We start from the raw sequence: 10,097 nt of genomic DNA on the forward strand, positions 1-10,097 counted from the left end.
GCCAGCTGCATACAGGGCTGCATTAGGAGGACTGTGGCCACCCAGACCAGGGTGTTATCGTCCCCCTTCACTCAGCACTGGTGTGGCCACATCTGGAGTAGTGTGTCCGAGTGTGGGTTCCCTCGTCTGGAAGAGTGGGAGACCTGGAGCGGCCCCAAGGGACATCTGCCAGGATGGGGGATGGGGCCTGTGTGGAGAGGCTGAAGGACCTGGACTTCTTTCTCCTGGTGAAGTGGAGGCTCAGGGCACTATAGTAGTAGCGTGCAGCTGCTTGAAGGGTGGCCTCAGAGGTGATGGAGCTTTTCCTGGTAGTGGGAAGAGAAGGAAGCCTCCACAAAGTGCAGCTTGGAAGGTTCAGACTAGATGTGAGGAAAAAGAAATGTCACTGAAAGGGTAGCCTTGTAGTGCAAGAGGTGACCCAGAGGGAGTCTGGACCAGCCCATGGCTTTGTGTTTCAAGGGAAAGCCAGCAAGGGTGGAGAGCCATCAGTGAAGCTATAGAAATGCTGGGCTGAGAGCTAGGTGGGAAGGCAAGATGGATGTCAAGAGCCTGAAGGGAAAGAGGTGCAGGCATGGGACAGCGTAGGACAGCCTGCAGCAGAGATGGCCAAGGGCTCTAGCAAGGCTGAAAGGCCCAACAGGACCGAGGTCTTTGTCCTCTTGGCTCTGGCAGCTGCCTCTGGCACCGAGGCCTACCAGGCAAAAGTTGTTTTGAGGCTCTGGCCTTTGTTTCTCCTCAGCCCTGCCTGGGGAGGCCGGGAGGTGGTGTACAGTTTTCCTACACTTGGCATTGCTCACCCTCACACCCCACTGCCCCCAGGAGGAGCCCTGAGCCATGCGGGAGGGACAGGATCTGCCTTCCCAGGGCCTGCGGATGAGGGCTTGGCCTTTCTGCTTCACAGAAGAAACCAAAGGGTTTGCTCAGCATTACAGCTGCCTGCACAGAGCCTTTGCCTACCTGCAATCATGGCCTCCAATTACCTGCTCTAAAGAGTCCCTGGGGAGGCTTTGTCAGTAATGGTCCTCATGGGGCCCATTAATGCTTCCAGATACTTTGGGTTCAGCTTCTGACTTGGACTTCTTGAGCAGTTTGTTCAATCTCCTCTCGGTATCTGAGGTTCAAGGCCTCAGCCCCAAATACACCATGGGGCTCATTAAAATACAGAAAGCCCTAACGAGCCCTGTCTCTTCCTGTGATTTTCTCCAAGTCTTCACGACTTGTACAGCTCATTAGAGAGGTTTCCTAGGGTAGTTAAGGCGAAAGATTTCAAAGTGCATCTAATAAAAATGAATTTTGTTTTAAAGGATATTTTTTATTAATTCTGAGGTTAAAGAAGAGGTGAGTGTCCGCTCGGGAGGTCTGGACAGGTAGGAAAAGCAGTCCCTTGAGGTCTGACACTGTATGGACAACTTTGCTCCTCACCTCCCAAACGTCCCCTTTTCTGTCATTGGCCACCTGGGACTTGCATCACTGTTCCTTGCATCAGACTTCTGCACTCATCTCCGTAGCTGGATGCTACAGGTCCTCTGCACCATCTCCCACCTGCTCTCCTTCGAGAACTGGCTGCACACAGGCACAGGAGAATTTTTCCTATTTGCAAGTAAAGAAAAGCCGGATAAAGTTTCACAAACAGTAAAACACACTCTGTATCCATCTGCTAAGTACAAGCTGCCTCTAAGGAGGTTGCCTTTCTACAAGGGATAATCTTATGAGAAATGTTTTAGATAGATAGGTGCAAACAGATAGATAGGAAAACAACTAAAGTGTTGGTTAAAGAGACAATTAGACTACTGAGAGACAGGCAAGCTTTGAACTCCCTGAGGCTTAAGGCAGCTGCAGAGGTGAGAGGTATCTGAATGAACAAAGATTAAGGGGAGGAGAAAACGGGAGAAAAATGGCAAGGGCCTTTGCCTAGGCAGTCTGCATCCGCAAAGATGATTTTAGAAATGGCCACTGTATCAGGATAGGTGAAAGTATATGAAAGACTAGTGAAACTAAATCCACTGTATAACAAGCAGAATAGTGGTAAGGAAGTTAGAGGGGAAGACTGGCATTTCTTGGAGTATCCCTTTTGAGAGGTCATGGGACTGGCGAAGATCTTATGTGAGTGAGGACAAGCAAGTGCTGCACCCATCTTTGAAGGCAGCCAGAAGTGCAAGCCAGGGCACCGCAGGCTGTACAAGCTCACTTTGGTGAGGAGGGAGCCACTGAATGCCTCCTCATGGCTGACATGTCTGGACAGCTAAAAGAGAAGAACATGTCCAAAAGCAGTCGGCATGGACTCCCCAAGGGTAAATCATGCCTCGCCAGCCTGATTGCCTTCTGACTGCACAGCTGAGATGCTCTGCAGGCCACCTCCTTTGATAGCACATAATGAAAGGGACAGGCCAGAAAGCCAAGGAAGCGTGATGGAGCATTTGCAATGAAGCTGGCCACAGTGGGTGAGACCTAGAGCCTTCAGCAACTGCCCTTTCATGATGGCAATGCTGTTATGGATGTCAGCTCTGCCACAGAAGCACCCATTGCTTGTCCCTGCCTGCTGGCACAAACTGCCACCCACCAGGACTACATCAAGCTGCCAGTGCTCTCAGGCCTTACACCAACAGAAGGGCTCAGAAGGAGAGAGTGGAAGTGGAAAGTGAGCAGCTCGGAAAGACCAAGTGCTGGTGCTGCCTGGCAGTGCTGCTGTGCCAGGACTCTTTTCCCCTCCACCTCTGCACACAGGCACTGCCCCTGCAGCTCCAGAGAAGGTCTCAATAAAGGACCTTGGACAAACAAGTCACTGAGGGGTCGTTTATTTTGTTTTAAAACACAGAGAGCACGGCTCATCATTACACAGTCTCTGGGTCACACAGGACAGGTAGATACTGACTTAGGAATGTTACGAGTAATAGCATTTCATTGTGGACAATATGATTAAAACTAACAAAAGTTAAAAACTGAACCAGACCAACTGCCAAAGTCAGGCTGGTCCTATAGTGCTTTACATTGTGAGTGATATACAGAAGAAAATGGGCAGTTTATTGCTGCTTAAAACCATCCAGTCATCAGCTTCCACACTGCATCCTTAAGCTCCTGGTTCCTCATGCTGTAGATGAGGGGGTTCACTGCTGGAGGCACCACTGCGTACAGAACTGCCACCACCATATCCAGGGATGGAGAGGAGAAGGAGTGTGGCTTCAGGTAGGCAAAAAATTATGTCCTGAGAAACAGGGAGACCACAGCCAGGTGAGGGAGGCATGTGGAAAAGGCTTTGTGCCGTCCCTGCTCAGAGGGGATCCTCAGCACGGCCCTGAGGATCTGCACGTAGGACGCCACAATGAAAACAAAACACCCAAATCCAAAAGAGGCAGTAAACACAAGAAGTCCAACCTCCCTGTGGTAGGCATCTGAGCAGGAGAGCTTGAGGATGTGGGGAATTTCACAGAAGAACTGGTCCAGGACATTGCCTTGGCAGAGGGGTAGTGAAAATGTATTAGCAGTGTGCAGCACAGCATGGAGAAACCCAGTGCCCCAGGCAGCTGCTGCCATGTGGACACAAGCTCTGCTGCCCAGGAGGGTCCCATAGTGCAGAGGTTTGCAGATGGCCACGTAGCGGTCATAGGCCATGATGGCTAGCAGAGAATACTCTGCCAAAAAGAAAAAGGCAAATACAAAGACTTGGGCAGCACACCCTGAGAAAGAGATGGCCCTGGTGTCCCACAGGGCATTGGCCATGGCTTTGGGGAGAGTGGTGGAGATGGAGCCCAGGTCAAGAAGGGAGAGGTTGAGGAGGAAGAAGTACATGGGGGTGTGGAGGCGGTGGTCGCAGGCAACGGCAGTGATGATGAGGCCGTTGCCCAGGAGGGCAGCCAGGTAGATGGCCAGGAAGAGCCAGAAGTGCAAGAGCTGCAGCTCCCGCGTGTCTGCCAATGCCAGTAGGAGGAACTGGGTGATGGAGCTGCCATTGGACATTTGTTCTCTGTGGGCATGGGGACCTGTCCAAGAAGGAAAACACAATGACAAGTTCGGGGAGACTTCTTAGAGGTAAAGCCCACGCCATTTCTCATCGCAATCCCCCTCCCTGAGATGAATGAGGAATGTTTCAGAAAATTTTTCAACGCTACCAACTGAATGACATGGTGCCTCACAGCTTGGGCACCTAGTTCCCATGAAGACACCTCCAGGGCAGGACCCTGAGCGCTGGTGTCAGAACAGAAGCTGACCTGCAGCCCCACCACAGCCCCACAGAGAAAGAGCACAATAGAAATGTGGGGAAAGAGGGAAGAAAATTGCAAAGCTCCAAAAAAAAAAAAACAAAGCAAGAAGAGAAAGGCAGATGGGAATGCTGTGGAGCCTTTTCCTTACCCTGTTTTGCTCTCCACCTCACTGACAGTGACACTGGAGGGCAGTCGCTTTTTCTGTGTTGTTCTGTGTTCATTGTAGGACACGTGCACTTACACTCGACTGGAGGTCCAGCTGCCAAGGATGTGACTCATGCCCTGGATCCCATGGCCTTGGGGGAACAGGCTTTGCTGGGTGGGACAGGAGACCCTTTAAATCAGGCTTGGGACTCTAAAACTGAGGCTTTGGACCTTCAAAAGCAGAACTGGGTTCTTAAAAATGATGCTCTGCGCCCTTTAAATGCATCCTTGAACCTTAAAAGTGAGGCTTGGAAATATTGCAATGAGGGTGTGGACCCTGAAAAGCTTTCAATCTTAGAATCAAAGTTTTGTACTCTAAAAAGGAAGCTTTGGGCCCTAAAAATGAGGCTGTGAGCCCTAAAAGAGGGGTTTGGACTCTAAAAATGAGGGTTTGGACACTCCAGATGTGGCTTGGGCCCTCAAAACGACTGGCTGGATCCTCAAAATGCCACCTTGGAGCCTGAAACTCAGGCTTTAGAAAGTCAAAATGCGGCTTTCGAGTCTAACAAGGAGACTTTGCAATCTGAAACAGAGGCTTTGGACCACTAACATGAGCTTTGAAGTCCAAAATGACGCTCTGGGAGCAAAACTAAGACTTTAGAAAGTAAAAATGAGGCCTTGGACACTCTAAATGTAGCTTTGGACCCTGAAAAGAGGCTTGGTGCCCTAAAAGTGAGAGTTTAAACCCTAAAAATGAAACTGTGGGCCCCCAAAAAGGCTATGCATAATAAAAGTGAGGTTTGGAACAAAAAAAAAGAGGATTTTGGCCCTCAGAAGGACTCTTTGGGCACTAGAACAGATGGGCTAGATGCTACATATGACACTTGGGACCCTGCAAATGAGGGGAACCCATTGGTTCCTCTGTGGCCCCAAGAACTGAAGCTTTGATCCTGAATATAGGGCTTTGGGCACCCCAGTGAAGGCTTTGAGCTGTCAAAGGGGGCTTTGGAGCCTAGAAATGAGAGTTTGGACCATTAAAACGGGGTTTTGGGCCTTAAAAGTGGGGCTTGGAAAATAAAATGGAGGGTTTGAACTCTGAAATGAGGCTTTGTGCCCTAAAATGATGCTTTGGTACCACAACCTAAGGCTTTTCACTCTAAACCTGGGTCTTTGGAGGCTTCAAAATGAGGCTTGGGACATGAAACAAATGAGGCTTTGTAGCCTAAATGAGGAGTTTGGACCCTCAAATGAGGCTTTGGACCCACCAAATGAGCATTTGGACTGTCAAAATGAGGCTTTGGTCCGTCCAAATTGCAGACTGGATCCTAAAGCTGAGGCTATGGTTCCTGAAAGCGAGGCTTTGGTCCCAGAAAAGGAGGCTTTAGAAGCTAAACCTGAGGGTTTGAGCCCAAAAATAAGCCTTTGGACCACATAAATAAGGCTTTGGAGTCTGGGAATGAGGCTTTGGAACTTCAAAGTCAGAACTGGGGACTTAAAAATGATGCTCTGGGCCCTTGAAATGAGTCCTTGAATCTTAAAAGTGAGGCTTGGAAATTGTAAATGAGGGTTTAGACCCTGAAAATGAGGGTTTGGACCATCAAAAGGAGGCTTTCAAGCCTAGAATCAAGGCTTTGTACTCTAAAAATGAAGCTTTGAGCCCTAAAAGAGGGGGTTGAACCCTGAAAATGAGGGTTCGGACACTCCAGATGCAACTTGGGCCCTCAAAACAAACAGCTGCATCCTAAAACTGAGCTTTTGGAGCCTGAAATTAGGCTTTGGAAAGTCAAAATGTGGCTTTGGAGTCTAAAAAGGAGATTTGCAAACTGAAAGGGAGCCTTTGGACCATAAAAATGTGGCTTTGGAGCCTAAAAAGAGACTTTGGACCCTAAAATGAGCCTTTGATCCCTAAAAGTGAGGCTTTGGGTCATAGAAATGAGGCTTTGGATTCTAAGGTGAAAATTTGAATCTTAAAAATGAGGCTTTGGGCCTTGAAGTGAGCATTTGGACCATAAAAGGAGGGGTTGGATCCTGAAAAGGAGGCATTGGGCCCTGAAAGGGAGACTTTGGGCTCTGCCATCAGTTTTGGACCTTAAAACTGTCCCTGCTCATGAAGCTCAGGGCAGTTTATAGAGTTATTCATCTGAATGATTCGAGTCCTGTGCCATAGGGAGAACTCCGTCTCTCTCTCCTCCTTCTGCTGTGTTTACGAGATCTCCACTGACGTGGAGATATTGGCCGTTGCCTCATGTTCAGCCCCACGTTGCCTGACAGCATTCAGGGAATCTGCTGACTTTCATGTTCAAATCCAGGCCCACGGAGCTCCATGAGGTGCCAGGGCTACACGAGGTGCCAGGAAACAACGTGATTTATCCTTTGTACAGTCCAACAGAAACAACGTTCTCATGAGAACTTGTTGCTGCGCTGTTAGGTGCAGGCAAAGCCAGGCAGGTGGCCTCCTGGCCAGTGGAGAGTGGGAGCTGCCTGCAGGCTCCTCGGTGGCAATGAGCTGCCGAGGTTGTCCTGCGGCCCAGGGATCTGTGCAGCACAGCACAGGCGTGAAGACCACACTGTGCATGCAGCACAGCCCAGCCCAGCAGGAGCTGCTCAGGTTTCCCCGTGAGAAGGCTGTCCTCCAGCCTGGTGCCACAGCTGAGGTGCTGCGGCCCACACGTGCACTGCCAGGAAGAGCTGTAGGCCCACTGCTTGTCACACAACTGTCACCTGTTTTGATTAAATGAGTAGAATAGCATAGCATAGCATAGCATATAAACCAGACCAGAGAAGACCAGAATAGTTTAATTCGAGGGGACCTACAATGATCATCTACTCTGACTGCCTGACCAATTCAGGGCTGACCAAAAGTTAAAGCAAGTTATTAAGGGCATTGTGCAAATGCCTCTTAAACACTGACAGGCTTGGGGCATCGACCGCCTCTCTAGGAAGCCTGTTGCAGGGTTTGACCACCCTCTCAGTACAGACATGTTTCCTGATATCCAGTCGGAACCTCCTCTGGTGCAGCTTTGAGCCATTCCCACGTGTCCTATCACCGGATCCCAGGGAGAAGAGATCAGCACCTCCCTCTCCACGTCCCCTCCTCAGGCAGCTGGAGAGAGCCATGAGGTCGCCCCTCAGCCGCCTTCTCTCCAAACTAGACAAGCCCAAAGCCCTTAGCTGCTCCTCAGAGGACATGCCTTCCCGCCCTTTCACCAGCTTTGGTGCCCTCCTCTGGATGCATTCAAGGACCTGAACATCCTTCTCCAATGGTGGGGCCCAGCACCGCACACAGTATTCCAGGTGAGGCCTCACCAACGCTGAATGCAGCGGGATTAATCCCCTCTGCTGACCGGCTGGTTTTGCTGTGTTTGATGCACCCCAGAACACGGTTTGCCCTCCCGGCTGCCAGGGCACACTGCTGACTGCTGTGGAGCCTGCTGTCGACCAGCACCCCCAGATCCCTTTCTGCAGGGCCACTCTTCTCCCAATTTATACTTGTGCCCGCTGTTACTCCATCCTGGGTGCAGAATCTGGCATTTTGACTTGTTCCATTTCATCCCATTAATCATAGCCCAATGCTCCAATCTATCTAGATCCCTCTGCAAGGCCTCTTGTCCCTCGAGAGAGTCAACAGCACCTCCCAGTTTGGTATCATCAGCAACCTTGGTAATGCTGCATTCGACTCCTGCACGCAGATCATCGATAAGCATATTGAACAGAACTGGCCCTAGTTTTGAGCCCTGAGGAAGACCGCTGGGGACCGGTGGCCAGCCAGATGCAGCCCCATTCACTGCGACCCTTCAGCCAGTTCTTCACCCAGCGCACCGTGAACCCGCTCATCCCCCAGTTGGACAACTTGTCCAGAAGGATGCTGTGAGGGACAGTACCAAAAGCCTTACTAAAATCCGGGAAATCTACACCCACCACCTTGCCTTCATCCACTAGGATGGTGACCTTATCCCAGAAGGATATCAAATGAGTTCAACGGGACTTGTATTTAACATGGGTTCACAAAGGGGAAGGGAAAGTCCAGAGGTCCCTTCCAACCTCAACATTTCTGTCATTCTGTGAGGAGAAAGGAGAAAGGAGAAAACTCCTGGGGGCTTGTGGCAGGCCTGGGAGGGAGCTGAGGTCCCTTCCAGCCCCAGCACTACAAATCCAGCATGAGATGCCTCCATTGACTCAGCTGATTGCCTTCCCTCAGCGTGGCTGAAGGAGCTGCCTCCCTGGCAGTGTCCAGGTGTCCTGCCTCATGATGGGCCAAGGCAGGGGGATTCTCAGACCTAACTGTGTCTGGGAGAGGAGAAAGGGCACTGCTGCAAAGAAACGTCTCTGCAGAGGTGAGAGAGGCAACATCGGTGATTCCTTCAGTCTCTTCCCAAGCAGGTTCCTGGAGAGCCCCAGGGAGACCTGGAGGGAGCGCTGAGTGGGGTGGGGGGCAGAGAAAGTGACGTCTTGGGCAGGTGCCCTCCTCCGGGGCTGAGACAGGCTCCTGGGGTGGAGGGAGCTCCTGGGAAGCAGGCAGCAGTGCAGAGAGACAGCTCTGCCAAGGAGCAACTCCTCTGCCAAGCGCAGCAGGGCTCTGGGCAAAGGAGTAGGGCAGAGCGAGATTAAAGGCAGGCTGGAGTGGGAGGAGAGAGGAGAGCTGCAAGGGAAGAAACCTTTCCAGCCCTTGACACGGGAAGTCTCTTGGTGCAGGGCAATGCAGCTGCCGTTGCGGGAAGGGTCTCCAAAAGCGTTCATAGCCTCCAGGGTCTGTCAGGAGGCCTCCCAGCCCAGGGGCTCATGTTAGACAAGGGGGAAGGGGTGAAGGCAGGGTGTGCAGCCAGAGCTGCCCAGGGCATTTCAGAGGGGGCTTTTGCAGAGGAAGAGCAAGGCAGGGGATACCTTACAGCTAAAGAGCTTTCCTGAGGCCGTGCTTCCAGTTTCCTGCTGTTTCAGGACAAAGGGAAAAGGTGCTGCTGCATTTGGCGAGGGAGCCTGAGAGTCCTGAGCTGCCATGCTGAGAAATCAGTAGGTCTGGTAGGAGCCAAGGCAACTGCTTCCATCCACTCCTGTACCTCCAGAGAGCACCAGCATCACCTTTGCTGGCCTCAGCAGGGTTTCTCTGACCTGCTCCTTACTGCCTGCAAGCGGGGAGTACCACCAGAGACTGCTTGAAACAGGGAGGTTTCTTCAGGTCAGAGCTGAGCAGACAGGAGTGAGTGATGGGGTCTGTGATCCCTGACAGGGAAAAACTGGAGGGCAGAGAAACAGCTCCAGGCAGGGATAGCTCCAGGCAGCAGAGACATGGGCAAAGAGCTCTAGGAAACTCCAACCCCAAATGGCATGGGAGGGAGAATTTGGGAAGCTCCCTGTCATGCCCTCCAATGCAGACACCTTCCTCTGCGCAAGACCCCTGCTCTCGTCTCCCACCCAGCACAGCCTCTGCCCTCAAGGCTGTGTGGTCCAGGGCAGGAGTTGCCTCCTCTGCAGCCAGAGCTCTGGCACAGCAGAGGGGCATCTCTCCTGACACGTGGCCGCTTCCCTCTGCAGGGCAAAGGGGCTGAGAGCGACTGCCCTGCGCTTTTGCTAACTGGGAGGTGCTGTGCTCTGCTGGGTAAGGAGAAGGCTTTCCTGAGTGCCCGGCCGCCTCTCCTCTCCTTGCTTCCCTTAGGAGGAGAGTCACAGAGTTCTTCTTTGTTCCTGCCCCTGCTTGTGCTGCTCTTCTTCCTGCTCGTGGGGTCCCTGGCAGTAACGGTGGTGGTGTGGGGCAAGGGG

At 51.7% G+C, this 10,097-nt stretch overlaps 1 pseudogene; it reads right to left on the minus strand.

The window, feature by feature from the left end:
• Positions 1–3,030: 3,030 nt before the first annotated feature.
• On the minus strand, positions 3,031–3,954 carry LOC148056608 (olfactory receptor 14C36-like; annotated as a pseudogene).
• Positions 3,955–10,097: the final 6,143 nt, after the last annotated feature.

This window comes from Nipponia nippon, unplaced genomic scaffold, assembly GCF_047370975.1.
Source record: "Nipponia nippon isolate SJK-2023a ecotype South Korea unplaced genomic scaffold, ASM4737097v1 scaffold_120, whole genome shotgun sequence".
NCBI classification, from domain to species: domain Eukaryota; kingdom Metazoa; phylum Chordata; class Aves; order Pelecaniformes; family Threskiornithidae; genus Nipponia; species Nipponia nippon.